Consider the following 26,763-nt stretch of genomic DNA (forward strand, 5'->3'; position numbering starts at 1 on the left):
TACCTTAAAGTCTTGCCAGTCCAAGACTACATAGGTTCATGGCTACAGTTATTTTGACTATTCAGGTGATATAGATTTGGGCTACAAATCCATTTTTCATGGGTGACTTTTTACTCTCTATTCTGCTCAGAACCAAGGCAATTTTTCTCACAGTCCCTGGGTGTGGGAGAGATTGGGCAATTTTTCTTTTGGTTCACACATGCACTGAGGGTTTCCCTTTGGAGTTCCACCTTTATGAGGGAGAACATCCTATTAGACTCCCCATCTTTGCTGATGGGTTTTATATTCTCTCCCCTGAACCCTTGGCAATGTCAAAACTGAAGCTCAAGTTTGCTGGTTGGGCAAATGCCCTAAGGCACAAGTAGCTGCAGCATTCTCAGAGCCCCTGCTGTCAATGAGGTTTTGGCCTTGTAGCTTTTTACTCTCTTGTCAGCTCTTTAATGCTTGTAAGAAGATATCTTTCATTGTATTCAGCATTTATAGTTGTTTCTACCCTGAGGGTTAGTCTAAATGACCCGAACTGTCATATTGCTAGAAACAGAGGGTGTTCTATGCTTTCTTCACAACGCTAGATTAGCATGTTTTCTCAATTTGAGAAACGAAAGCAGGAAGCAGGATGGCCCAGTCCAGTGGGTAGTGGCAGTGATGGATGGTGGCTGTTGGGCAAAAAGTCCTGCTGAGGACGGTGGGGGTTCCTAGCCCACTAACTGTGAGCCCTGCTCATGCGCCTGAGTAATTGGTATGTGTTCTCCAGGAAGGATGGTCCTGATTCTCCTAACCTCTCACTGTTTTGTCAGTCCTTGGAGGCTTTTAAGCAGGAGGATGACACAGTCAGATGTCACACCAGGATAAAGGTCATGGCTGCTGTGTGGAGTTGGAGACAGTGAAAATTTAGATGGACAGTCCAAAGGCTGTTGAAGTGGACAGGGTGAGAGATGATGGCAGCTGGGACTGGGGTCAGGGAGGGGGAAAGGAGTGGAAAATTGATTGATATCAGGAGGTGCCATCAACAAGAAACATGCTGTTGGCACGGTTGTTCCAAATCCATGGCCTTGACACCGTGAAGATTATGGGTTTTAAGACCTGTGGTTCTTCATAAGTCTCAATTGACACGAATGGCCAGAAGGCAACTTGATTCCAAAGAACCAGTCCTGTGACCACACTGAGTTAACTGAGGGATACAATGCCCCTTCCTTAAATGGACACGTCAGATTGCCAACCACAAAAACAGTGGGAAGCTGACGCATCCACCCATCTCCAGGTATGCACAGGGCCCTTCTTCATTATGATTCCCTTGCACCCATTCATCTTGCTGTCTGTCATAAATGGCCACTCCCAGGTAAAAAGGGTTACAAAGAGGATGAGAAAATAAAGAATGGAGAAATAATAAAAAGTAGGATAAGAGGGGCGCCTGGGTGGCTCAGTCAATTGTGCATCTGACTTCGGCTCGGGTCATGATCTCACAGTTCATGAGTTCGAGCCCTGCAATGGGCTCTGCACTATCAGCACAGATGGCTCTGTTCCCCTGTTCAGATCCTCTGTTCCCCTCTCTCTCTGCCCCTCCCCCATTCTCTCTCTCTCTCTCAAAAATGAATAAATGTTTTTTTAAAAATAAAGGTAGGATAAGAGAATTATAAAAGGTCAAAATTAAAATGAGAATAAGATGATAGAAATTTTTAAAAACAAATATTAAAGGGAACTCAAGGGGCCCCTGGGTGGCTCAGTCGGTTAAGCGTCCGAATTCAGCTCAGGTCATGATCTCATGGTCCGTGAGTTCGAGCCCTGCGTCGGGCTCTGGGCTGATGGCTCGGAGCCTGGAGCCTGCTTCCGATTCTGTGTCTCCCTCTCTCTCTGCCCCTCCCCCGTTCATGCTCTGTCTCTCTCTGTCTCAAAAATAAATAAACATTAAAAAAAAAAACTTTAAAAAAAAAAAGGAACTCAAGAGTTGAAAATAGGGAGTTTCAATGGGATTTAAAAAATAAGATATTAGAATCTGGGAGATACAAAGCTGTATAAGTGAGAGGGACTCGCTTGGAGCAACCGGAAGAGTGGCTCCAGTTCTAAAAGTCAAAGTGACAGTAAATTAATTATTTAAGTGCAAAAAAAATGGGAGAATTGGTAAAGGGAGTCCAAATAGTAATGCGGGATTAGAAAAAATGAGGTAGATGGTAAGACCCTAAAATGAGAGGAAGAGAAAAGATGATTTAAAGGTAAAATGAAGTTCAAAAGGCACATGCACGCCGTCTTTGAAGCAGCATTATCCACAGCAGCCAGGATATGGAAGCAACCCAAGTGTCCACTGACTGATGAATTGATAAAGAAGATGTGGTGAATATACACACCGGAATACTACTCAGCCATCAAAAAAGAATGAAATGTTGCCATTTGCCACGACACGGATGGAGCTAGGGTGTATTATGCTAAGTGAAATAAGCCAGACGAAGATGAACAGCAGATGATCTCAGTCAAATGTAGACCTTAAGAAACAAAACAAACAAAACAAGAGACCAAAACTACAACAGACCCAAATACGGAGAACAGACAGAAGGCTACCAGAGGGGAGGAGGGGGCGATGGGTGAAGTAGGTGAAGGGGATTAAGAGGACACTTATCAGGATGAGCCCTGGGTGATGTATGGAAGTGTTAAGTCACTATATTGTACACCTGAAACGAACATTAACACTGTATGTTAATTATACTTTGTTTTTAAAAAAAGATGAAATGAGGGAACAAAAAGGAAAAATCCAGTGAATGTCAGGTCTAAGAGCTCCTGGGGAGAATGAGTGGGCCTCGTCCAGAAGGCTTCTATTCTCTCTGCCTCTCAACCCTTCCTGCAACAAAAAGAGGGGGCATGTAGTTGGGGGGTTCCTATGAGAAGTGGGGGGAGCCCCAGTCTGAGAGCAGAGAGAGCTGGGTCCCAGTGGGGTCTGACTTCATCCCTGCAAGGCTTGAGCCAGCCCCTTCCCGGCCAGACCTCAGTTTCCCCAGCTATAAAGAGAGAAAAGCCCAGTTGACATGTGTGGGGTTCCTTCTGTTCCGGTAGTTCTGGGAGGGGAATGGGTGCCAGCAGCAAGCAGGAGACAGGATCTTTGTTTTGTGGCTTCTTAGGGGAAGCACTAAATTTGGAGTCTGAAGTCGTGGTCCCAGAGCAGCATTTCTTCAGCTTTTCCCCATCTGTCTCCCTGGGCACTCAGCTCCTTAAACGCAGGCCCTTGTCTTATGCAGCTCTTTATCCCAGGCTCCCACCCCCGCCCCCTGTACAGACCTTGCTAAGACCCTGCTCAGTGCATGTACGAGGAAGAAGATAATAAAAATGATAATTCTACCTCCTGCCGGTGCTTACTAGATGCCCTCACTTCATCTGAATGGGTTCATTTAGTCTTCATAACAGCCCTATAAGATAAGTAGAATTCGTACCCCATTTTACAGATGGGTAGACTAAGGCTGAGAGCACTGAAATAACTTGCCCAAGATCACCCAGCTAGGAAGAAGCCAACCTGGGGTTTAGATGCAGGGATGGTGGCTCCAAAGTGGTGAGATTCATCGTTCTGCTATGTGGTGAGTGGGAGGGAGCAACTGTGGGCCCCACAGCCCAAATGGTACAGGTATGATTTAGAGAGGAGGTTTTCTTGTGTCCTGCAGAAGGAGGCAGCCATAGTTTGGCCAGGGCATGGATGAGGTGACCTTACCTTATTGTTGGCATCGGGACCCAGCTCTTCAAAGTGCTGGCTCATCCATCCGCTAGGGTCTCCTCTTTGTTGCTGCTGGAGCACATGGAATCTTCTAGAACAGAACAGAGCAGCCACTTCAGTATAAAACCCAAGGAAGAAATAGCCAAGGGACTGGTGTCCCTGGCAAGGGGAGATGGACATTTCCCTATGGGGAAGGAGCTTTGGGCCTGGAAACTGGAGAGCCTCCTAAGGGGCCTTGCCCCCTTCCAGTCCATTCTTCTCACCTTCTTCCTTCCCAGGGTCTCCCCACAGCTCCTAGCCCTTCACTAGGTACTCAGGATGCCTAGGAGCTTGCGTCCACGCCCCTCTCCCACTCCAGCCTCTTGCTGGGCCTCCCACCAGACCCAAGCGCTGTCAGGATCCTTAGGACCCCCTCATTGGGATGGTTAAGATCCCACAGCTCGGTCTCAAGTCCTGGGCCAGCAGAGTTGACAGGCAAACCAAGTTCTGTCTGTGTTTAAGGCAAACTTCCGGAGAAGGCTGCTGGTTCTGCCTTGTAAATGTCTCCTCATTAACCAATGAGGACACTTCGGCCTCCCTACCAGGATGTGGACCTGATTCCACCTCCACACAGACTCCTACTGATGAGAATCAGTTCAGTTCCACGGCTCCCGTGAACTCTCCCCTCTGCCTCCTCTGAATGGTACCAACTTCCTCCTTCTGGGCTCCCCTGGCGGTCACCTGCAGGGTGTCCCTATTGGAGTCCCCGAGAGAGCCCTTCCCCTCCCACTGAAAGTCTTTCTAGTCCTGTCAGCTATAACCTGTGACCTGGTAGAGGCCTGCCAGACCAAGGTGGCCCTGCCTTTGGGAGACACAAGGAGGGCCTGTCCCCAAGGAGGGAGGATGGGTACAGAGAGAAGCCAGAGAGAATTCTGGCATGAAGCCTGGTGGACTATGGAAGCCCAGCATGGGAACTGGTGCTTGGCTGCACCACTCCTTCATTCACTCAACAGTGCCCGGGGTGGGGGGCTGCTCCATGCCAGGCACTGGACAGACACTGGGAAAGAACCAGGCAGATGTGGTAATTCCCCAAAGGAGCATACAGTGTAGCAATGGTCGAGACACAACCATCACAAGGTGCAAGGTCAGAGCTGCGGCCAAGCCACTCCTCCCTCCTGAGCCTCAGCTTCTCGTTTCTAGAATGGACACACCACTACCCACCTCCTGGGCAGGTGGTCTGGTCAAATGAGTACACACAGAAAGCCTCCCACATAGTGACAAGTGCGTGTGGCATTTTCCAAACCAAAGGTTGCGTCTCAAGTACAGGTTGCAAAAGCATTAAGTGAGTCATGAACAGTTTCTTTTACGAAAGAAATGGAATAATAAAAACATTATATGCATCATACGTAATGTAAAAACATTACGTTTGTGAAACTTCTACTTTAGTTATAAGGGTGTGTGTCTGTATACACTGGGTCATATGGGAAAATGCATTATTTTTCAAAGAAGTTTGAAGGCCACTGGTGGTTCAGAGCAGGGTGCTGGGGTGACTCGGGCCTAGTTCAAATCCCAGCTTCACCACTTATTACACTGCGTGATACAGACACCTCCCTTCACCTCTGAGCCTCACGGGGGACAGCACATGCGAACGAGTTGCTCAGAACAGCACCCAGGACATCACAGGGCCTCCAAACATCACTACCTGGTCTTTGTGTATCGTTTGTGTACAGCCGGACCTCGGGTAAGGGCTAACCATCTCGGATTTAAATCAAGTAAAAAGGAAACTAGCATTTGTGTTGCTGGGGTTTCCTCGGTCAACAAGTTACCTTTTCAGCCATCGGTGCACCAGGCACCAGCCTCACAGCAGCTCTGTGAGGTGAATTCTAGCATTATTCCCATTTCACAGCTAACGGAACGGAGGAGTAGAAGTTCAGACTGAATGTGGCTCTGGCCGGCGGACCAACCAAACGCACACTCCTGCCCAGCACCAGAGGCACTGTGGGCCCTGATTCCTGCCTCCTCCAACCCCGAGGCCCCTAGTGGCTCCAGTTTTGAGGCTCCTTGTCTGCTGGAGCCCCAACTCAGGAGATGACCCCTCCCCCGGAAGTCATGAGCCAGCGCAGAGGCCCGAGGGCGGGCCCAAAGTGCCAGTGTCGCCGAAGCAGGGAACACAGGCAGCATCCCAGCATGATGTCAGCCGCTGGCTCTCACCACATCGATCATCCAGTCCTTAAGACATATTAAAATGGATTTAAAAAGACATTTTGCATTTTCTCTCCTTAACACCCACATTATTGCCACACATCGGCTTTTGTTTTAATTAAAATCGGTTTTGAAATCCTCCATGAAACTTCAGTGGGATTGTTAAAGGCGGCAATTTCCTTATCGGCAGTGCGTCCCCACAACATACTGTAATAGTTATTTTGCAACAAAGCACAAGTCTTATTAATTTAGCTCAATCAAATCAGCACCACGTTAATTTATGGGGCTGTAAAAATCTGGCAGTGCTGCTCTAGATCAAGGAACTTAGGGCAGGCAAGACACCAAGTGGGATGTTTATTTTGTACAATGGTCCCTAACTGCATTTCTGTGATTTAAAAGCTTTCCGAGGCGTGCGATGATAATATTACATGCATATAGAATTGTGTGTTTGCTATGCCTCATTACTCCCCACAGAGACCCAAAATCATTTGGTATTCAACTCCTACCTAAAATATTTCCTTTTACATACAAATATTTTTTCTGCTTTAAATGGCTTCTCTATGTTAAATTTTTTTTTTTTTCCCAGGGCTGTGAAGCAAGATCATTTCCTACGTAGGATTCTATTTTGGTCCAGTATTGATCTTTAGTGGTGGTTACTAAGTGGGTATTAGGCTTTCCCCCCTTCTTTTCCTCCAGCCAATCCCTCCAAGGTGGTTTCAGAGGGGTTAACTTTGCATTTTCTGCCCTTTTCTCCCCCCTCCCTTCCATATTCCCGCTTTGGGGGTTACTTTTACTAATGTCTTCTTTGGTGAGTAGGAATGCTTCTCTCTCTCACTCATGTCTTAACAACAAAGCTTCACAATAATAATTACAATGATTTACCGGGAGATGCAGCTTAGCAGCCAGCAGAGAATTTGACAGGCATGGTGGGGAGGGGGACTGCAGCAGATGTGAGGTGGAAATCAGGAGATGGAGGTTCAGAGAGAGCAAGTGACTTTCCTGATGTTACACAGCAAGTTAGGAAGTGCACTGGGCTCTGGGACTCAACCTAATTTTTCCATCAGTTGAATGAGGACCACAGAATTGGAGGGAGGGAGGCGCCTGGGTGGCTCAGCCGCTTAGGTCCGACCTGGGCTCAGGTCATGATCTCACGGTTCATGGGTTCGAGCTCTGAGTCAGGCTGTGTGCTGACAGCTCGGAGTCTGGAGCCTGCCTCAGATCTGCGTCTCCCTCCCTCTCTGCCCCTCCCCGACTCATTCTCTCTCTCTCAAAAATAAACTAGGGAAAAAAAAAAAAAAAGAATCGGAGGGAGGTCACTCACGTGACACAGGGCTTGGCGCAGAGTGGGTGCTCTGGGCGTAAACACGCGGCCCGTCCTCAGCAAGGCCCGGCCCGGTTTTTCAAGCACCTGGGTCTGAATTGCAGCGATGGACTCTGCAGGTGTCAGGAAGAGCAACCGACAGCCTCAAACACTTGCACCTGCCGCACTTGGTGTACGAGATGCTTCCTTCTTGCGTCTACTCCAGGACAGCACAGTCTTGCTCTGGGGACGCGGACCGGGCACTGAAATATGATGCAAGCATTAACTAGTGTCTCAAGACAGGCATGCACGAAACCCCATTCAGGGGATGAGAAAACTGAGACTAGCAGAGACTTTTGAGGGCTGCCCTGGGGTCAGACAATCAGTGGCAGAGGGAGATTCCAACCCACGGCTATGGCCAAGGTCAGGGCCCTTTCCAGCACACTGGTTGTGTCTGGCATGCTGGCCAGTCTGCAGGGGCCCAGGGAGATGGGGGCTAAGGTTTGGGCAGGCAGTTCCTGCTGGTGGTATAAGCATCCGCTGATGTGACAGCATTTGAGAGGCCCCAGAAGGCACTCCTTGCTCCCTTCCTGGCTGTGGCCGAGCCTTAGAAAGAATTGTCCCTGGGTTAAATCTTGCCTTTTCCCCCACACATGTGTGTATTTGCTTTAATTATATAACCTGCACCATCCAGTCCCATTCCTTCTGTGTCCTATTAGCGAGAATGAGTTTCTAGTTAGCCTAGAAACAGGAGAGCTCCCAGTGCCTGGGAGGGGCCTCTGGGTTGGGGGTGGAGATTCTGATGTGTGACTCCCAGATGCCATCACACCTTTAGGGACAATGATGTGGGACTCACCACCTCCAAGGCCATTAACATCCACACCATTGTTGGACAAAGCCCTCGTTTGAAATTCACCCTTCCTGGGTGCACCTGCAAGCAACGTCTTCAGGAAAGCATTATGACTTCATTTTGAGTGTTCAGGCATCCTCTCTGACCTACCAGTGCCAGGAGGCTCCAGAGCCACCTGGAGATGGAGATGTCTCAGCCACATAAGTTAGCGGAGGCGGAGACAGCGGTCTCTGGGGCTGGGAGTGTAGAGAGGCAGAGGTGAGGTTCCCGGAGATGAGATGGAAGGGGTGTTCAGGCCTAGGTCAGATGTGGAGTTCATGGCCTCGAGGCCTCTAGTGAGGAAGGGGGCCGGAAGAGTCACAGCCAGGAAGCTCAGTTCTAGGCAAATGCGAACCCTTTGGCTAAGTTCCAGAAAAGGACCACTGAGATGGGAAGGTGAGGTGTGAGTCTTAAGTCAGCTGGGTGAAGTCTCGAAGAGGCTTCACCCCAGGGTAGTGACGTCAGAACCAAAAGCTTCACCCTGGACTTCATTCAACAAGTTCTCTGGAAAACGTGCTGTGTGCCCAGCACTGGGGCGCACTCGGGAAAGGAGAGGAAAGCACTCCCCACGCAGTCCTTGTCCTCCCGGAGCAGGCTCTGGGCCGCCTGTTGTCCTGGTGAGAATCCGTCCTCATATCCCGAGGCATTTGCTTTCTCCCTGCTTAGGGAGCTGGGCCCAGGAGGAAATGAAAATGCTTGTGGAGGAGGCTGCTCTTTGGACATCCCAGCTCCACCTCTGCAAACAAATGTCAAGCCTGTGCAAGGCCAGGCCCCATGGTTGAACCAATCTGAGGGTGGCAGTTGCCACAGAAAAGAGGCAGCGACTTGGTTGCTTTCAAAATGGCTTCTCTCAGACAAGGCCACAGCTAGGTCACAGAGCGCCTTTGTGTGAACTTGAAGAAGGAGCCGTCTTAGGGCAGACACAGCCCCACAGGACCTCAGATTGGCGCAGGGATCCCAGGATGGACCTCAGCTTTTATAGCGCCCTGGGCTGGGCACACTTGTGCAGTGAACAACCTGGACAACTGTAGTTGGTGGCTTTGCCCCAGAGCCCAACTGCATGGTCAAAGCCGCCAGGCCCTGACGATGCAGGCCAAGGCTTCCCCTACACCTATGGATCACCCCAGATCTAAACCAAGACTCTCCCCCCAAAGATGAAGGAAGCTGTATCCTAACACCTCCTCCCCTTCTGACACAACCCGCTCGCCCAGGCACCGGTATCACACCCATGACCTCCTCCATCACTGCGTCTTTCCTTTCACGGAGGGACAGGTGGACGTGGCAGGGGGAGGGGGAAAGACCGCTGGAACCACTTTCCACAGCCAGTGCCAAGCCTTCCCCTCTCTCCGCGGTTCTTTAAGAAGGCTTTCTAAAGAAGAGGAACCTTCCGTGGTAGCAGATGGCGGATAAGTAGGAATGGTAAATAGTTTTAATTACTGCATAATGTAAGTGAGACAATAAAGGGGAGACAGTGGAAGCAAGCTGCTGCCGCCGAGGCCCTGAAACTGTTGTGGGGCCCAATTTGTCTGGCATGTGCTGTTCTCAGTCTTGGGAGGGCTTTAAAGAGAACGCCGAAAATATTAATTGCCCGCCTCACTGGCCCATCCATCTTCACAACCGAGTAACACGCTTTTTTAATTTCAGGGGAATCGTTTTCAAATGGGAATCATGCAAATGAGTATTTTAGCTATTCATTTGTTTTACTGCGAGCGCTTTGTGAGCAAATGGCCTACAGCTTGCAATGAATTAAAAGACACGGGCACTGGAGACCGATTTTTAATACAAAGTCTTGACTCGGAGACGACCCCGACCAGCAGCACAGAAAATGTTGGCATAGCAACTTTGGGCATTTTCATGCAAATTGGCTTCTATATAGATGATACGAATGCAATGTTTTCCTTCAACTAATCATCATAAAATTAGTTTCACTATATTTAAATGCCTCCACTTAATGCATTATATCCATATGCATGAAATTGCCTCCGCTAATGCAGTACATAAAATGCCAAAGATACAATGAATAGCCAAATTGCAAGCAGTTATGTTATCTCCCATAAAACGGCTCCCCTCCCCCCTTCTTTTTTGTGAGTGTGGGTGTTATTGAATGTGTGGGCGCCAAAGGCATCTATCACAAATTGCTATTAACACACACACACACACACACACACACACATGCAAACACGCACACACACACACGCACACACACCCCAAAGTCCTCTTCAGTTAAGTAACGTTAAGCTTGTAACCCAATCTAACAAAAGCCAAATGAAACTGGGCCTGGGCAGGCTGTGTTCACCTGGGCCGGCCGCCCTCTCCTCGCACAATCTGCAGCCGCAGGAGATGGCAGAGCAGAGAGCACCGCCTGGCTTTGGGGTTAGCTCCAGTGGGGGTGGTTTCACGCCCCGCCCCTGTCACCCGGTGGATGGGGAGGCCCCAGAGAGATGTGTCTGAGCTAATCCGGGACCAAGAGGCCATCCGGGAATAATAAAAAATGGAGCCACTGTTGGTGAGAAACGGCCTCTGAAGACTGGCCACGGAAGCCTGGGGAGAGGAGGACTCTGGCAGAACATGATCAAAGTCAACAACTGAGGAAGGACAGGAGAGGAAGGAAGGCAGGGATATCCATGGAATCCCTAGGTTCTGGGTGCTGGGCTTGGAACTGTACGTCCTCCATGGCATGTCATCTTTACAGCAGGGAAAAGGTCAACATGATCATCGTTGGTCTTAAGGACTTTGAGATGAGTCTCAAAGAAACTGAGGAACATGTCCAAAGTCACGTGAACAGTAGGCAGTGGAGGAAGGATTTAAACCCAGGTCTCTGGGAGTCCAAAGCCTCACTTTCCTCTGTGCCAGGCTGCCCCCTGCAGATGGCATCAAGTAATGGCAGGAATCGGTTAAATTACTCTTTGCTCCAAGAGGAGCTGTCCTCTCTCCAAGCGAAGTAGGGGCTGTGAGGGTGGAAGGAGATAGTGGTTGAAGGGGACTTTTCTTCAATGTGTAAACCTGATTCTCCTTGGGTATCTGATGAGTCCTCAGTACAGATGCCAAATCCCCCCAGGGTCACACGATGTGTTTATTACGGGGACAGAGGGCTGTGCACCCCAACTTACTATCTGGGCCTCTACCCTCCTCCAATCCCACCAAGGGAGTCCGGGCTCTTCTCTGCCCCAGCCTTGGTGGGTTTGAAATTTGGCTTAAATATACGGATGCTATTCATGTTCAGGGTGGGAGTTAGGAGACAGAGAAGCAAGAGGTGAAACTCGAAAAACACAAGCCCTTCTTTTCCACCCGGAGATGGTGTTCCATCTCCAGAAGGCTCCAGTTCTCATTCCCTGGGGGACTTTGTGTCTGGCTTAAGTAGGGGTGGCATTTCCTCACAAGAATGCGTGAGGTTGCTATGGAAACAGTATGGTGGTTTCCCCCCAAAATTAAAGATAGAATTACCATATGATCCAGCACTCTCACTTCCGGGCGCCTCCCTAAAAGAAGCGAAAGCGGGGACTCAGATGTTTGCTCAGCCGTGTTCACGGCAGCATCACTCACAACAGACGCAGTGTGGAAACAACCCAAAGGCCCACGAGGGGATGAAGGGGTAAGCAAAACGGCATATATACCTACGAGGGAATATTATTCAGTCTTACAAAGGGAGGACACAGGCGACAATAAGGATGAACCTTGAAGACATTATGCTACGTGAAGTCAATCGGTCACAAAAAGGCAAACCCTGCATGACTCCACTTATGTGAGGTCCCTGACACAGCCACATTCATAGGGGAATCACACTGGTAGTTTCCAGGGGATGGAAGAAGGGAGGACAGGGGTGTTGGTATTTAACAGCCACTGAGTTTGAGTTTCGGACGATGAGGAGAGTTTTGGGGATGGATGGTGGTATATTTGCACCACAATGTGAATGCACTTCATGCTACTGAGCTGTACACGTAAAAATGGTGAAGGTAGTAAACTTATGTGTATTTTACCACAACTAATAATTAAAAAAAAAAAATGCATGAGGTAGGAAAACATCTCTTCAAGACCCCATGCAGGCCACCGAATTCAGGAGCCAAACCGTCCGGGCAGCTTCATGAAGAGGTGAGAACAGTTCCTCCCGATTGCTCGGGACTGCTCACCTCTAGCGAAGCACTTACTTCTGCGTTCAATACGAGCCTGTTGAGTTAAACTAAGGGGTAAAGTGAGGGAGACACCTATGAGTGATACAATTAGCCAGGGTCTAAGCCACAGATCAGGAATCCCTCCAATCTCATTGAGTTGGTCCATTTTCATTTCCTTCTTGTCCTTCTCCCTTTTGTCTTCTATCTTGTATGGACAACCCCCTCCACCCATCCCCAGCATACAAAATACTCCTCTTACATTTCTGTCCACTGGCCTATTTTGTTGTTGTGCCCCCCCCCCAAAGTGTTTTTCTCACCACCTGGAATTGTTAATAGCTACTGTGGCTTTACAAACACTAAGTCAAATTGGCGTGCTTTCTTACAAATTGAGTGATTTATGTGATGCACCCCCTTACCAATGCATATGCTGAACACCGGTCCTGTGATTCTCCTAATGACCACCAGGTGGCATGATTTGGAAAACCCAACCTATATCACTAATGGCAAATACCACCTCAGGTGGCTGTCCTCCTGTGAGATCTGGAGGCATGGTGTCTAGGTGGCAATTAACCAGGACTTGAAGGAGGGCACATCTGTATTAAAAAGACAGACCTTTCAATGACTGCAAGTATAAGGGCTCTGATGATGCCCCATAGTTCCAGCTGCTTTTCATGTTCCCTCTCATATCTTAGCTCCCAGAAGAACCATTATTGGGTTATGTCTTGGGTATAACCTGCCTCTAGGACAGGACTGCATGCTTCAGCCCTTGTAGTACTGGATGGACCACTCTCTCCCAGGGCCTAGCTCCTAAGGTCAGATGATATGTCCCATGTCATTCTGTTTTGGCTATGTTTTCCAGTTTCAGCTTTTAAAGAGTTTTCTCCTGGAAAACGTCCTGTGGTGAGAACAGCTCCTTCCGATTGCTCGGGAAGGAACCACCTTCCCAAATGCAGCTTCCTGTGCTAGTTCCTTCCTGCACCTCCTCCTGCTGCCTGTGGGGGAACCTGGGGCTCCTGCTACAGTGGAATCCTGCCATCCCTGACCTGTGTAAACCTGTTGTCTCCCTTCCTAGAACTTTCTTTTGTGACTAATCGTATTCTCCTGGTTTATAAGCAGTCAGGGAACAAAGAAATGATGACTATTAAGAATTAGTGGGAATTCAGCAAGAAAAGGCATATGCTCAACTCACCTGGTTTCCCTCTGATGGGACGCTTTTAGACATAATGCATTTTGATTGCTAGGAAGCATTTCTTAAGTCTCTGTTGTTAGCCTTGTAGACAAAATGGAGGGAGGGGGCAAGATGAGAGTTTAGAGATGCAGATTCACGGCTGGTTAGTCAACCCCACACAAACAGTAGGGGAAACTGATTGGAAGGCAGTCACTGGTGAAGTGTTGTAAGGCCTACCCTTATCTCTGTTCATTTCTACCTGTTACTGCCTTAAAGGGAGACTCTCAAAGCACACATTCCCTGTTTCCAGGCATTGCAGAAACCGTTGCGTGGCAAAATTGGGGCTGGAAAAGTCCTTAATGGGCTACAAAAGAAAAAAATATACAATAGGCTGGATGCAAGCAGGTGAAGTTCAACAGACAAAGAAAAACGTGGTTTCCCATTTAAGTTCAAACAATCAATTGGCTGAGCATAGGATGGGGGACACTTAACAGCACGTTCTTGTTTAAAATCCCTGGAGTTTCAGCAATCCAAAAACGGATTCCTAACTAAAGATGGGGCCCAGCTGCTCAAAGGAACTAGTGCCAGCTGCGATGGTATGAACACAAGCGTGTGGCAAAAGGGGGTCGTGGTGCCCGAGCCGCTAAGCACGCCGGGCTGAGTGACCGAGTTGGTCAGGATAACGTAGTCATTTGATGATGCTTGAGCCGCAGAAACAGGGACAGATCTGGTCTCTGCTCAACGACTCTTGGAGGGGAGGGACCACATCCCGTTGCGTACATTCCCAGTATCTCTTATGGAAGAAGAGAAGGTGATGGTCCTGTTGGTCAAAAGAATGGATACATGAATGATTGGAGGGGATGGGAGGCTTTCTTGAAAGACTGGAAAGGTTTTCCCAGTAGAGGGAACCAGGGCCCAACTGTGATGTCTGCAGTACTCTGAGCCTACCCACACCCTACGTGTGGCAGCCCCACTCCTGGGATTCCAATTATAAGTGATTTGCATATCCTGTAGTGGAAGGAGACATCCACTGCTGGGTTCAAATTCGCATTGGGCTCCACACGGGGTGTGGAACCTACTTTAAAAAGGGGTGGGGGGAGGATGCTCCAACAAACCGTGTAGAATGGATGGATTTTCCCTGAACACATCTCATCACCCAGTGGTTTCCCACTGATAATAGACACCCGTCTGTCCCCTAAACCCTGCTCTTCAGGTGCAGAGTCTCTCCTAGGGGAAACCTCCCTGACATCCCCCAACCATGATTTTCCTTGTCTCTTCTGCTTCCAGCCCTGGCTGTTACAGAACTGGGCAATTCCAGGCCTCAAGGAAGGTTCTCCAGACTATCCCTCACGTGTGGCGATTCTCTGTAATATTTTGGCTCCGTGGCATTCTCAGTAACTACCAGATAAAGACAGCTCCTTGGCAGAAGCGGGTATTTATGGGGGCAGCCATGTTTACCTTCCAAAGAAGATTCAGGAGACAATGACACGCTGCCCCTTCCCATCACATTTGTCCAAGTATTTCCTTAAATGGTGAGGGGATTTGGTTCTTTAACTCTTTCAGGATGCATTAATGGCCATGTGAGAAAGATTCCTTTTGAGGCCACTGGAACCTCTTGCTGGTTTTCTCAGAAGTAGAAGTCCCTTAGCTGGGAGTCTCCAATCCCTGGGAGACCTTGGGGGAGGTTGCTTTCCCTCTCTGTGCCTCATTTTCTCTAACTATAAAATGAAAGGATGTGGGTAGAGAAGCTCTGAGGTCCCTACCAGCAACAATGGCACAATGATATATTTTAGTGTGGGCATACCCCCAATAACTGAGGCTGAAATATCAAAACAAGATCTGGGGTTAGTAAACAAAGCTTATTAAATGGAACCCTCAAACAATTATTCTTCTGATCTCAATCAAGAGACCCAAATAATCTGGCTTCTCAATTTGCAATTTCCTTGAATTCCTGCTGTTGATTAGTTCGGGTAGCCAGTTAATGGATTCTGGCACACCAAACCCATTCGTTTTGTTTTCTTAGAGGCAGGCTCCCATCTTGGAAATCAGAACCAGGAGGTAATGGCTTTTGATCTATTGTCAACAGGAGAGTCGGGAGTTCTCGCACAACATCGTCACCGCCTGGGATCCCACAAGAACAATGACATTGAGGCTGGGGATGAAGAAAGATGGGGAGGATGTCGCAGGCAGAGGGTGCCACTGGGCATCATGGGGCATGGGCAGGGTAGACGTCTGGTGAGACAAGGCTGGAAGAGGCAGAGCCCATAGGCAAGCTGGTTAAGATGTGGGGTCTCCAGTGGTATCCATCGCAGGAGAGCAGAGGGGTCAATAATAAGAATTCACAATTGGGTACTGAGGGCCCGAACCAGAGAGGAAGTGGAAATTCTAATTTCAAGGACCATGTTAACTTGCTGTCTTGGAGAGCTGGCAGATGCCCGAGGCAGGAGCAAAGGCTCAGGACCCAGTTGGCCCAGAGTATGTCCATTCATTCAACAATATTTATTGAGGACCTACTATGTGCTAACTGCTGTTCTAGGCACTGTGGATACAGTCATAAAAGGCCAACAGAAGAGCCTTGCCCCTGTGGAACCAACTCCCGTGGAGGAGGCAAATAACAAATAATCACATCACACATTGTCAGGTAGAGATGGACAAGAACCGTTACAAAGTAACACAGAGAAAAGGCACGGAGAGTGATGGGAGCTGCTATTTAGATAGGGTGGTCAGGGAAGGCTTCCCGGAGGAGGTGACAGGGAGCAAAGACCTGCATGAAGCAGGGAGTGAGCCATGTGAATACCAAATACATTTCACCAAAAGCTGCTCTTTGTACCATGGGTGACGGAGCTGCTATAGCATTCAAGCTGTGAGTGCTGTAGAAAATGCAGCTAATCATGGCTTGAGCAGAGAACATTAATTTAACTCACTGAATAAGAGATGCAGTAGGCAGCCCAGGGCTGGGACAGAGGGTTCAAGGGGCCTTGCGACCCAGGTTCCTCTCTTCTTTTTAGCCTGTGGCTTTTGTCCTCAAGGCCATGAAGCAGCTGCTCACTCCCAGGCACAGAGTATAAGTCAAGATGTGAAGGGGGAAGAGAATGGGCAAAAAGATCTAAAAGGATATCAGCTGATTCTGTCCCCATTAGCTCCAGCCAATGACTTCTGCTGTGTCCTCGTGGCCAGGACTGGGTCACATGGCCACCTCTGCACCAGTCACTGGAAGGGAGAGAGGGGCTGTGTGTGGGAGCCAGGCCCACCCATCAGCACCATCGACCCTGGGCCATTCTCTCAGGGCCTCCCTTCATGGAGGGCAACTCTCTGACGGCTTTCGCCCTGAGTCATCTGAAAATCCCAGCTCTCCTCTGATGAGTAACAGCCCTGTAGGGAATCAGGAAAACCCAGCTCCAGTTCAAGCTCTGCCACAAACTTGCTGTGTGACCTTGGGCCAGCTGCTTCTAGTCTCTGGGCCTTGCTGGAGCAATCACGAGACTGCTCTCTGCATTAACGGTCTAAGGTTCCAAGAGCCGCCCTTGTCTCTGCCACCATAAATTCTACCACACAGAGCCCCTGAGAACTCAGCTGGGTCCTAGAGGGGCCCACAGAATGGCCATTTGACCAAAAGAGACACCAGCTCTTAGAGGCAACCCAGCTGGCAGGGCCAGGACAAGGATTAGGTAAGTGAGGCACTTGCCCATAGGAATACAAGTGGGTGCCAAAAAGGTAGTAATTAAGATACATAATATTGTAATGCAATATTTTAAAAAAATTTTAATGCTTATTAATTTTTGAGAGAGAGAGACAGAACATGAGCAGGGGAGGGGTAGAGAGAGAGGGAGACGCAGAATCCGAAGCTGGCTCAGGCTCTGAGCTGTCAGCACAGAACCCGATGCGAGGCTCGAACTCACAAACTGTGAGATCGTGACCTGAGCCGAAGTCGGACGCTCAACCGACAGCCACCCAGGCGCCCCTGTAATGCAATATTTTTTAAATCAAAGCTAATATAAAAAAAATCCATGTTGAACAAAATACCAAAATTTTTAATAAAGAAAATCAATATTACTGATTTTTCCTTTGACTTCCGACTCCCAGATGGTTCAGCAATGGCATGACATCGTTACTGACCCTCTTTAATTTAAAATTGTGAAATTTTGCTTATCATCAACATTTTGCATTAAGTTTGGTTTTCAAAATATATTCTGTTAAAATACTACTATTTGACCGCTGAGTATTTGGGGCCTTTATTTTGCGCCCAGTGCAAATCCCTGACCGGCCTCACCCTGCCCTGCCAGCTTTAAGGAGCCTTTGAGAGCCTGTTGCTGGACAGTGGCCAATCTGTGCAGTCAGGCATTTGCCCTGTCTGGGGACTTCAGGGTCACACAGTGGACATGGGCAATTTTTAGCACTTTGCCACGAGGTGTTTGGATTAAAGGCCCTGGTATTTCTTTAATAAGAAAAACAGGCTGCAGCCATTAAAAATTTAGTCCTACAAATAGCTCCTAGTAGCTCCTCTCTGAGGTGCTGTATTTATTTAATCATAGTAAATTTGGGCCAAATCCTCTCCTGGGGTTTCCAGCACCTGCCTCTATACCCCTGAGGAGTCTGTCACTAGGACCATGCCATTCGCACAAAATCCCTCTGCCTTTGGCTCCCCTGGCCCGCTGGCTCACAGGGAGATAAAACACCTTAGCCTCATTACTCAGATGGCTAATTGCGAAGTGATTTAATTAAAGTATACAGATATTTCCCCAAGTGAGTTACATTTCATATCACTCCATTAGGAGTAATTGGCTGGAATGAGAAGCAGCAGAAAGGGAGGCTGGCCAGGTAGGTGGGGAGCAGGGAGCCCCCTTGGTCTGTGGAACGTGTGCTGCCTGACTGTGGGGGCGGTCTGAAGGCGTTCCCGAGGGTACAAGTTCACTGAGAGACGCGCCTCCGCTCAGAAGCCCACCGGGGACGTCCCTGGGTCATTTTAACCCCAGGCACTAGATTGCGCACAGCCTGGGTCAGGAGCCTGGGTTTCAAGCCCATTCCGTACTTAGGGGTTCTGTGACCTGGAACAGTCACCTCACTCACTTGACTCTTGGCTCCTTCCCCTATAAAATGAGAATAATAGTCCTGCCTGCCTCAGACGGTTGGTACCAGGTTCAGGGGAACAAGCTTGGAAAGCCTTTATTTTAGCATACTACCTGGCACATGGTTAATGCTTAATAAATAATAATACCGTTATTTGGGGCCGGGAGTGTGGTTACGGAGTGAAGCAGTATGGACAGGAGAAGAAGCATCTGCCTTGGAGTCAGAAACCTTGCGGTCTGGTCTCAGGTACGCCCCTAACTGTGCAGTATTGGGCAAGTTGCTTCCTCTCCAGGGCCTCAGTTTACTTTTCTGGCCAATTAAGGGAAGGAGGCAGAGGCTGAGGTTTGCCCACGCTATATCCATTCTCCCCTTCTTCCTTACTAGCAAAGCCCTGACTGGGGCAGCAATGCCCAGCTACAACATCCATAGTTCCCAACCTCCCTTATAGATAGGGCCGGCCCCATGAATTCTGGTCAACGAAGTGAAAGTCAAAGCTGTTCCCTTCTAGGGTGGGGTTCCCAAGAGGTCTCCTTTAAAAGGGGCTGACTCAGCTGGCAAGCACCCCTCCCACCCTCCCCTCCTTCCTTCTTTCTCCCACCTGGAATGTGATCCTGATGGTTGGAGCTCCAGTAGCTATCTTATGACCAAGAGGTAACCTTGAGGGTGGAAGCTACTTGCAGAGCCACTTGGCCAAGCAGAGAGATAGAAGATGCCAGAGACTCTGATGACATCTTGGAGTTGTTGCCCCAGCCATGACCACCCTGGATTTCACAGCACCTGAGAGAGAAAAATTGACCTGCCCTTTTGTGTTTTGTTTTTGTTTCTGTTAAGCCTGAGCCTTTTTGGGTCTCGATTACTTGCTGCTGAATGCTATCCCTTATGGATACAGGGTGTCCTGCTCTATCAGAAGAGTAAAGCTTGATCTCTGAGCTGGTCACAACTTTCTGTCCTCTTTCTGCCCCAGGGGGATCCCTCAGCCTGCAGCAATGTTACCTCACCCCCACCCCGGCTCCAGCCCCAATCTGCTCACCCACTTTAGGATCTTCACTACACAGCCGAGATCCCCATATTCCTAGGCTATAAGTCTCAAAACTTGAGGAGGTAAGAAGCAACCTCTTCCCACAGAGAGATCATGTACCCAATCTACCTATTTTCCAAGCACCTATACGGCCAGCCCATTTGCTCACTGCCATGGCAGGGGTAAGACAGCTTGGGACACCTTGCAGCTCTGGTGTACTGGAAAATGCAAGGATTCACTGCTGAAATAACTGATTTTCATCCCTGTTCTGTCCCTTACTGGTTGTGTGACCTCTAGAGACTGAATGTGCCCCCCAAAATTCATATGTTGAAACCTAATGCCCAGTCTGTTGGGATTAGGAGGTGGAGACTTTAGGAGATGAGAGGTCATGAGGGTGGGGCCCTCATGAATGGGATTAGTGCCCTCATCAAAGAGGCCCAAGGGAGCTCCCTGCAGCCTCTGCCCCATGAGGTTACGGTGAAAGGACGGCCGTGTACAGAGAAGCAGGTCTCACTAGACACCGAATCTACCAGTGCCTTGAGCTTGAACTTCCCAGCCTCTAACACTGTAAGAAATGAATTTCTGTTGTTTCTAAGCTACACAGCCTGGGCTATTTTGTTATAGCAGCCCAAATGCACTAAGATAGTGACCTGTGGAAAGTCTCTTAAGTCTTTCTGGACCTTGGTTTTCTCATTTATAAAGTGAGCAGAATAGGGCCGTCTGGGCAGCTCAGTCAGTTAAGTGTCCAACTCTTGATTTCGGCTCAGGTCATGATCTCATGGTTCATGGGATCAAGCCCACACTGGGCTCTGTGCTGACAGAGCAGAACCTGTTTGGGATTCTCTCTCCTTCTCTGTGACTCTCCCCCTGCTCATGCTCTCTCTGTCTCTCAAAAACAAATACATAAACGTTTAAAAAAAAAAAACACCAAATAAAGTGGGCAGAATAATACCATACCATTCTGTAGGGGACAGAATGTAGAAACGAAATGTGGGAGAGATGCACTGTAAATCAAAAAGTGTAGTACTCATCAGAACCTGTCATTATCATCAGAGACATTTTTTAAGCCAATCCACAAGATTTCCTGAGCTCCTTCTCTGAGCCCAACCCTGCAGGCATGGTGAGAGGAATACCAAAAAAGTACAAGCCACTATCCTCCATTTTGCAGAGACAAAAGGGGAGTTCAGAGAGGTTAAGTAACTTGTCTAAGGCCACACAGCTAAAGAGTGGACGTGCTGGGATTTAAGCCCAGCTGTCTGAGTCTAAAACATTCCACAGCCTCGCCACATAGAGGTGAAAGGCTATGGCCAAATCCAGCCACACCTGATTTTAAAAATAAAGTCTTCTTGGACCACAGACACACTCATATGTTTACATCTTGTCTCTAGCTGCTTTTGCACTACGGTGGCAGAGTTGAGTAGTTGCATAGAGGTTGTGTGGCTCACAAAACTCAAAATATTTTCCACCTGGGCCTTTTCAAAGTTCTCCGAACGCTAATCTCTAGCGTCCTATTTGTCCACCGTCTGGCCCCCAGGGAACACCCTTTTCCACGCCTGACACCGCGGCCACCGGTGATGCAGAGACACGTCCGACGTGAGTCTGGTTATTTCTCAGGTTACGAGTGAGGCTGGCCCCATTTCACAGATGAGATTTCCTCCATGAGAGGAGCCTGGAGATCCACACCAGGACACGGAGTGGAGGAATGGAAGGAGAATGTGGAGGAGAGCCGTGGGCTCTCCTCGTGTCTCTCTCCATCCCCTCTACCGACTCCCACTTGTCAGAAAGTCAGGGAAAGTTGATAGGCTGGGTGCTGGCCGCATGCTCTGCACGGACACCTCATCCACCGCCCTCTGCCCTTCCTCTGCCTCCCAACCTGCTGCCCCTTCCAGACGGGCTCAGAGTACCAGGGCGTCCACCTCGCCTACCACGCAACCCCCCAGAGCCCTTCCCGGCCCCTCTGCCCCCACCCACCTCACTGGTGTGTTTACTTAAGGCTGGATTCTATATCTGGAAGTTCATTAATTTTTCGTGGGTGCCAAAACGCGGATCATTTGTGCTTATCCTCAACTAAATAAGTCAGGTCATAAGAGGTAATGCCATGGGTAGTGGAATGTAAACAAACACATTCTACCTCAATAAACATGCTAATTTCCAGCTATAATATTCACAAGTAAAAGATCCATCACGCCGACCCTATTTGGCAAAGGCAGCGGGCCTCATCCGTCAACGGGGGAGGCTCCCGCCAGTTCTCCGCGGGAGGGAAATAGTACAACTTAACTTGCTTGATGACGCCCTCGGGGGGAAACATGAGCCTCATAAATGAGTCTGGAAATGTGATAAAAGGATAATCTTGCATAAATGAGCCTATATCATCATTACCTGCACCGACCAAGGCCAGGCACAGGCTTTGAGTGATGGAGTCACATTTCATATAAATTAAGGCCGAGGAGCTAGTGCACCAGGCCAGCGGGGGCTCTCTGTCCTTGCTGTGTCCCGCTGCCCACCCTCGCCCGAGGCTGCCACACAGGATGCGCGGAGGGCCGAGCAGGAGGTTCAGGGCTGGCTGGGGCTGGGGCGCCGGGATGGGAAGACTGCCCAGGCCCAACCTGAACACGAGTACACCCTTGGCAATTGGTGACATCAGAGCGGGTATTGGTCCTTCCTCCCACCTCTCAGAAAAAATTAAGGAATCCATTATTTGATTTGCTCAATTTAGTGGACACCTATTAAAGGGCAAGGCACTGAGAGGCACTTGGAAAATCAAAATAAGATGAAGCCCTTGTTTATAAGAATTCACCGTGGGCTCAGCGAGGCAAAACAAGTCGTCCCAGCCCGCTTGGTCTGTGGTCAAGTGTGGAGGGTGCTCAGAGGACAGAAGGGCTCCCCGGCCTGGCTAAGGCAGAGAAGGTCAGGCCTTCGGGGCATAAAGGAAGACAGGCTACTACTCAGTGAGTGGTGAAGAGCTGGGTCTCCCTCTCCTTGCTGCCCCTCCCCAAGGCCCTCAAGGACACTGCCCCGCGTGCAGCTTCTGCTGAACTCCTCTGTTCGGCCTGTGAGGACTTTTAGCAAAAGAAAGAGAGATGAGGGGCACCTGGATGGCTCACTTGATTGAGCATCCGACTTCGGATCAGGTCATGATCTTACAGTTCGTGGGTTCAAGCCCTGCATGGGGCTCTGTCCTGACAGCTCAGAGCCTTGGGCCTGCTTCACATTCTGTGTCCTCCACTGTCTCTGCCCCACCCCTGCTTGTGCTTTGTCTCTGCCTTTCGAAAATGAATAAACATTAAAAAAAATTTTTTTTTAAAGAAAAAAAAAGAGGAGGGACAAATACACAGAACCTGTAAGCTGTCTCGGAAAAGATCTGGCGGAGATCTTGACGCTCTTTCCTGATCCTCCCTTGCCCCTCCTCCCCCCCCGTGATGTTGTGGGTGCCCTACCCAGCTCCCTTATTCACACGGCTGAGGCACCCGTCCTGGCAGTGTTGACAGCCACCGCTCACAGCCACCCTCTTCCTCAGAGAACTGTCTTTGGCCAAAGAGGAGCCACCTCACCTGGGGGGTTATCCCTCCCTGCTCCTCTGATGTCAGACTAGGTGACTCTGGGGGTACAGAGGCTGGCCCCCTTGACTGACCCCTTTGTCAGGGGTCATGCTCTGAGGTGCGGCTCCCACCAGGACGGGTCAGGCTGAGGCCAGACTCCGGCCAAGACCACATCCTTGCTGCCCCATCCTGCTTCCCTTACCCACTTCTCCCAAGAACATGCCCCTTGCCCCTGATAAACTACATGCATCAAAATCTCCATCTCAGGCTCTGCTTTTAGGTAGCCTGACCCAGGCTCTCCATTTTCCTCAAAGACAGACTTGGAAACAACCCACCACAAGGCAGCACAGCAGGGGCAGTACCGGGTAATGACGAACGTGCTGGGGGGCTCAGAGAAGGAGAATCTAGCTATGCCTCAGGGGGTCAGGGAGGGCACCTTGGAGAAGGGGTGCCCACCTTCCCTGGGCTGGGTCCTGCATTCTCCAGGTGGGTGAGGTGGGAAGGGGGTTCCAGGCAGAAGGAACAGCATGTCCTTCCGTTTCCTAGGCACTTTCCAGCATCACTTCATGGCAAATAGCAGCATCCATGTGACATGGAAAGGGCTTGCTCTAGAAGCCTCCAGAACCACCAGGGCTGAGGGGTGGCCAGCCCGTAAATGCTTATTATGGGAATGAGGGAATGCGTACAAGCAAGCGAGTAAAATCATTCTGAACATTCCCCCAGTGGACAGTATTTTATCCGTCCCATCACTTACCCTGTGCCACCTGCTCCCCCACTAGACCAGAAAATCCTTTCCAGTAGGGGCTGGGGCCGGGCATCAAGAGTGTCTCCCTGAGGCCTAGCTCTGCTTTTTGCAGTGGATGCTCAGGAAATAACTTATCCCATGGCTTTGAACCGCTGACCTGAGAGGAGAAGGGATCACCAAGACCAAATGTTTAGATGTATCAAGGCCTTCATTCATTCATTCACCAAACAACTTTGTGATGTGATAGAAAATCGGTGAATCAGAAATAGAGACGAGGGTGCCTGGGTGGCTCCGTGGGTTAAGCGTCCGACTTTGGCTCAGGATCTCACGGTTTGCGAATTCCAGCCCCGCATCCAGCTCTCTTCTGTCAGCACAGAGCCTGCTTTGGATCCTCTGTCTCTCTCTCTCTGCCCCTCCTCTGCTCTTTCTCTCTCTCTCTCTCTCAAAAATAAACATTAAAAAATTTAAAAAAAGAAGAAGAAATAGGGAAGAGAGGAAATTATTATGTGCTAACAGTGCACAGAAATTGTCCTAGGTGCTTTCACATGCTGCACTTAAACTTCATGATAACCTGGAAGGGGGCATTGTTACTGCCAGGAGCAGATGTGCAACTGACATCTACGTGTACCTAGGTCCAGAGTCCAGGGTCTTTCCATCCTCTCTCCCTCCCTTCCTCTCCACGGGAGGATGTTGTAAAATCAAAGTTGTCAAGGTCTGGAATCAGTTAACCAGATCTTTCTGGAGGCAGAAGATCAGGAAGACCTCTGAGTCTCTCTCTCAGCAGAGAATCCTCTGATTTAGGCCACCCGGGCCCAAGGAGCTCTGATGGGCAGATCCCCTCCCTCCACCTCCCAGACCCAGGCCAGCTCTCCTCAGGTGCATCCAAACACCTATAACAGACAGAAAGCCATGCTTCCAGGGATTGTAGGATTCAGAACCGACTTGAGGGGTTAATTTTTTGAAGGAAAAAAGAAAGGTATAAACACTGCTGAAAAACTGAGCCGACAAGCTCAGGGGAAACCCGAGCCACAGAAGTCTTAGTCAAAAGTGCTGGCTGAGAAATCGCTGGCCCCTGCCAAGCCCAGGGAAGGGAAGCTTGCACATTCCCGGGCTGCGTGTTTCAAATACTTTCCGCGGTTTCGCCAGTGGAGGGCCAGGAGAGAGGAATCTGTCATTACCAACTTGGGTCTGCAAAACAGCTTGGCTGGCAGGGAGCAGTGAACTCGCAGGAGGCAGGAAGCGGAAAACCTGAGTCATGAGCTTCAGGGGACGGGGGAATGTGCAGGAGGGAGGAGGTGAGAGGCAACCGACCACAGACCAAAGGGTCTGCGCGGATCCTTTGACTCCCAACGCATTCTTGCCGGCTCACCACCGTGACTGCCCCTGCCCTGTGGGGTAGAGACTCGTGCAGTTTCCCAAACGTTCTTCATCAGTGTAAACATTTGTGGAGGACCTACTAGGTGCCAGGAATCCTGCTGAACATCCAACACAACGACCCGAGGAAGCAGAGCGGGCACCGTATGCCCGCTTCTCAAACAAGGAAACCGAGAGCCAAAGAGGCACTGGAATTGCCCCACGCCACACAGCAGATGGCCAAAACGTCAGTTCGTCCTTTGTGTATTGAGGGCCTACTAAGTGCCGGGCACTGGGTCAAGGACTGGGCTGCAAAGATGGAGATGTCAAGGCCTTTTCAGTGAAGGGCTCAAAATCTTATAGATTAGGACCATTGTGTGTGTGTGTGTGTGTGTGTGTGTGTGTGTGTGTGTGTGTTTTCAAGACACATTTATATCTGCTACCCAAGTTTTCTTATTACACCGTGTGTGGGAGGAGGGGTGAGGATGCTTCGGAGATGTGACAACATGGAGGTGAGGGACAGGAGGGATGTGATGGCGGAGTGCTGGGTGACGAGCCGTGAGGCCCGGCCTCACAGTTCAGGCTGTTGCTAACGTGCTGTGTCACGCAGGGAGCCGCTTCAGTCCCTTTGGCTCTTGATTTCTGAAGAGGACACCACCCGTGCGTGTCCAGCCTCCCTTTGGAGGCACTGTTCGCGACACACCGTTGCCTTCATGCCGGTGGCTTCTTACTGCAAGCCGCCATCCTCTGCCTGAAGACCTTCTCTGGCTGCAGGACGATGCTGCGTCCAAGGTGGGGCAGGCTAAAAATGGGGGGGTTCATGTCCCCAGGAGCAGCCGTCAACAAAAGACTGATGGGAGTTGGGGGATGAAGACAGGCCTTCCTGTCTCCTTGAACAGGACAACTCTGAAGGGCATGTTCACAGCAGCCTCCCTCCCGGGGCTTCCTAGCGGCAGGGGCCCCAGCTGCCCACAGGGGTACTCCGCCCATCAAGCACCCTGTGTTCTCTCCTGTCCTTCCACCTCCCACATCCCTTCTGGCTCTGTCGGTTAAGTGTCCGACTCTTGGTTTCGGCTCGGGTCATGATCTCACCGTTTGTGGGTTCCAGCCCTGCATCAGGCTCTGTGCTGAGCCCCCACCTTGGAGCCTGGAGCCTGCTGTGGATTCTAGGTCTCCATTTCTCTCTCTGCTCCTCCCCCGCTTGCTCTCTCTCTTTGTCTCCCAAAAATAAATAAATGTTAAAAAAAAAAAAAAAAAAAAAAAAAAAGAAGTAAGCAGCCTCTAGCCAGGAGCAAGGCCTGAAAGGTAAGGCTCAGGGTCGCGGAGAGCACAGGGGTGAGGGCACCAATGCAGGGCTTCTCCCAGGCCATAAATCCCCTGTTGACCCCTACCCACAGCCTAAGCAGCCCCTCAGGGTGCCCTGAGGGGAGGGGTCCTGTGGAGAGAACTGCAGAGGAGGGGGCAGCAGCAGGGCCTGAGGGCCACGGCCCCCTCCCTGGGCTCCTCATCTTAGCTGCCCTCGCCTCCCCAGCCCCACCTCCCCCCTGCCTCCACTTTGTACCCCACACCTAGATGAAATCACACACAATGCCCTCTGCTCTCCTGCCTTCAGCCCTCACACCTGCCATTCCCTTCAGCCAGAACGCGCTTCCCTCCCTCCACACCAGCCAACCCCTCCTTCAAAGCAGTTCGGACATCTCCAA

General features: G+C 49.9%; 1 long non-coding RNA gene across 2 annotated transcripts in view; it reads right to left on the reverse strand.

Moving 5' to 3' along the window:
* Positions 1 to 13,296: 13,296 nt before the first annotated feature.
* The window catches only part of LOC122221886, a 41,642-nt gene continuing 28,175 nt past the window's right edge, over positions 13,297 to 26,763 (reverse strand). Inside the window, exons 4-6 of one of the 2 annotated variants that reach the window (XR_006203499.1) lie at positions 19,004 to 19,182; positions 13,598 to 14,158; positions 13,297 to 13,440 (exon numbers count right to left, since the gene is read on the reverse strand). This is a non-coding gene — a long non-coding RNA (uncharacterized LOC122221886). Of the gene's footprint in view, positions 14,159 to 19,003; positions 19,183 to 26,763 lie in introns of both variants that reach the window. The other variant, XR_006203500.1, reaches the window with a different exon arrangement.

The sequence above is a fragment of the Panthera leo genome, chromosome B3, assembly GCF_018350215.1.
Source record: "Panthera leo isolate Ple1 chromosome B3, P.leo_Ple1_pat1.1, whole genome shotgun sequence".
Taxonomy (NCBI): domain Eukaryota; kingdom Metazoa; phylum Chordata; class Mammalia; order Carnivora; family Felidae; genus Panthera; species Panthera leo.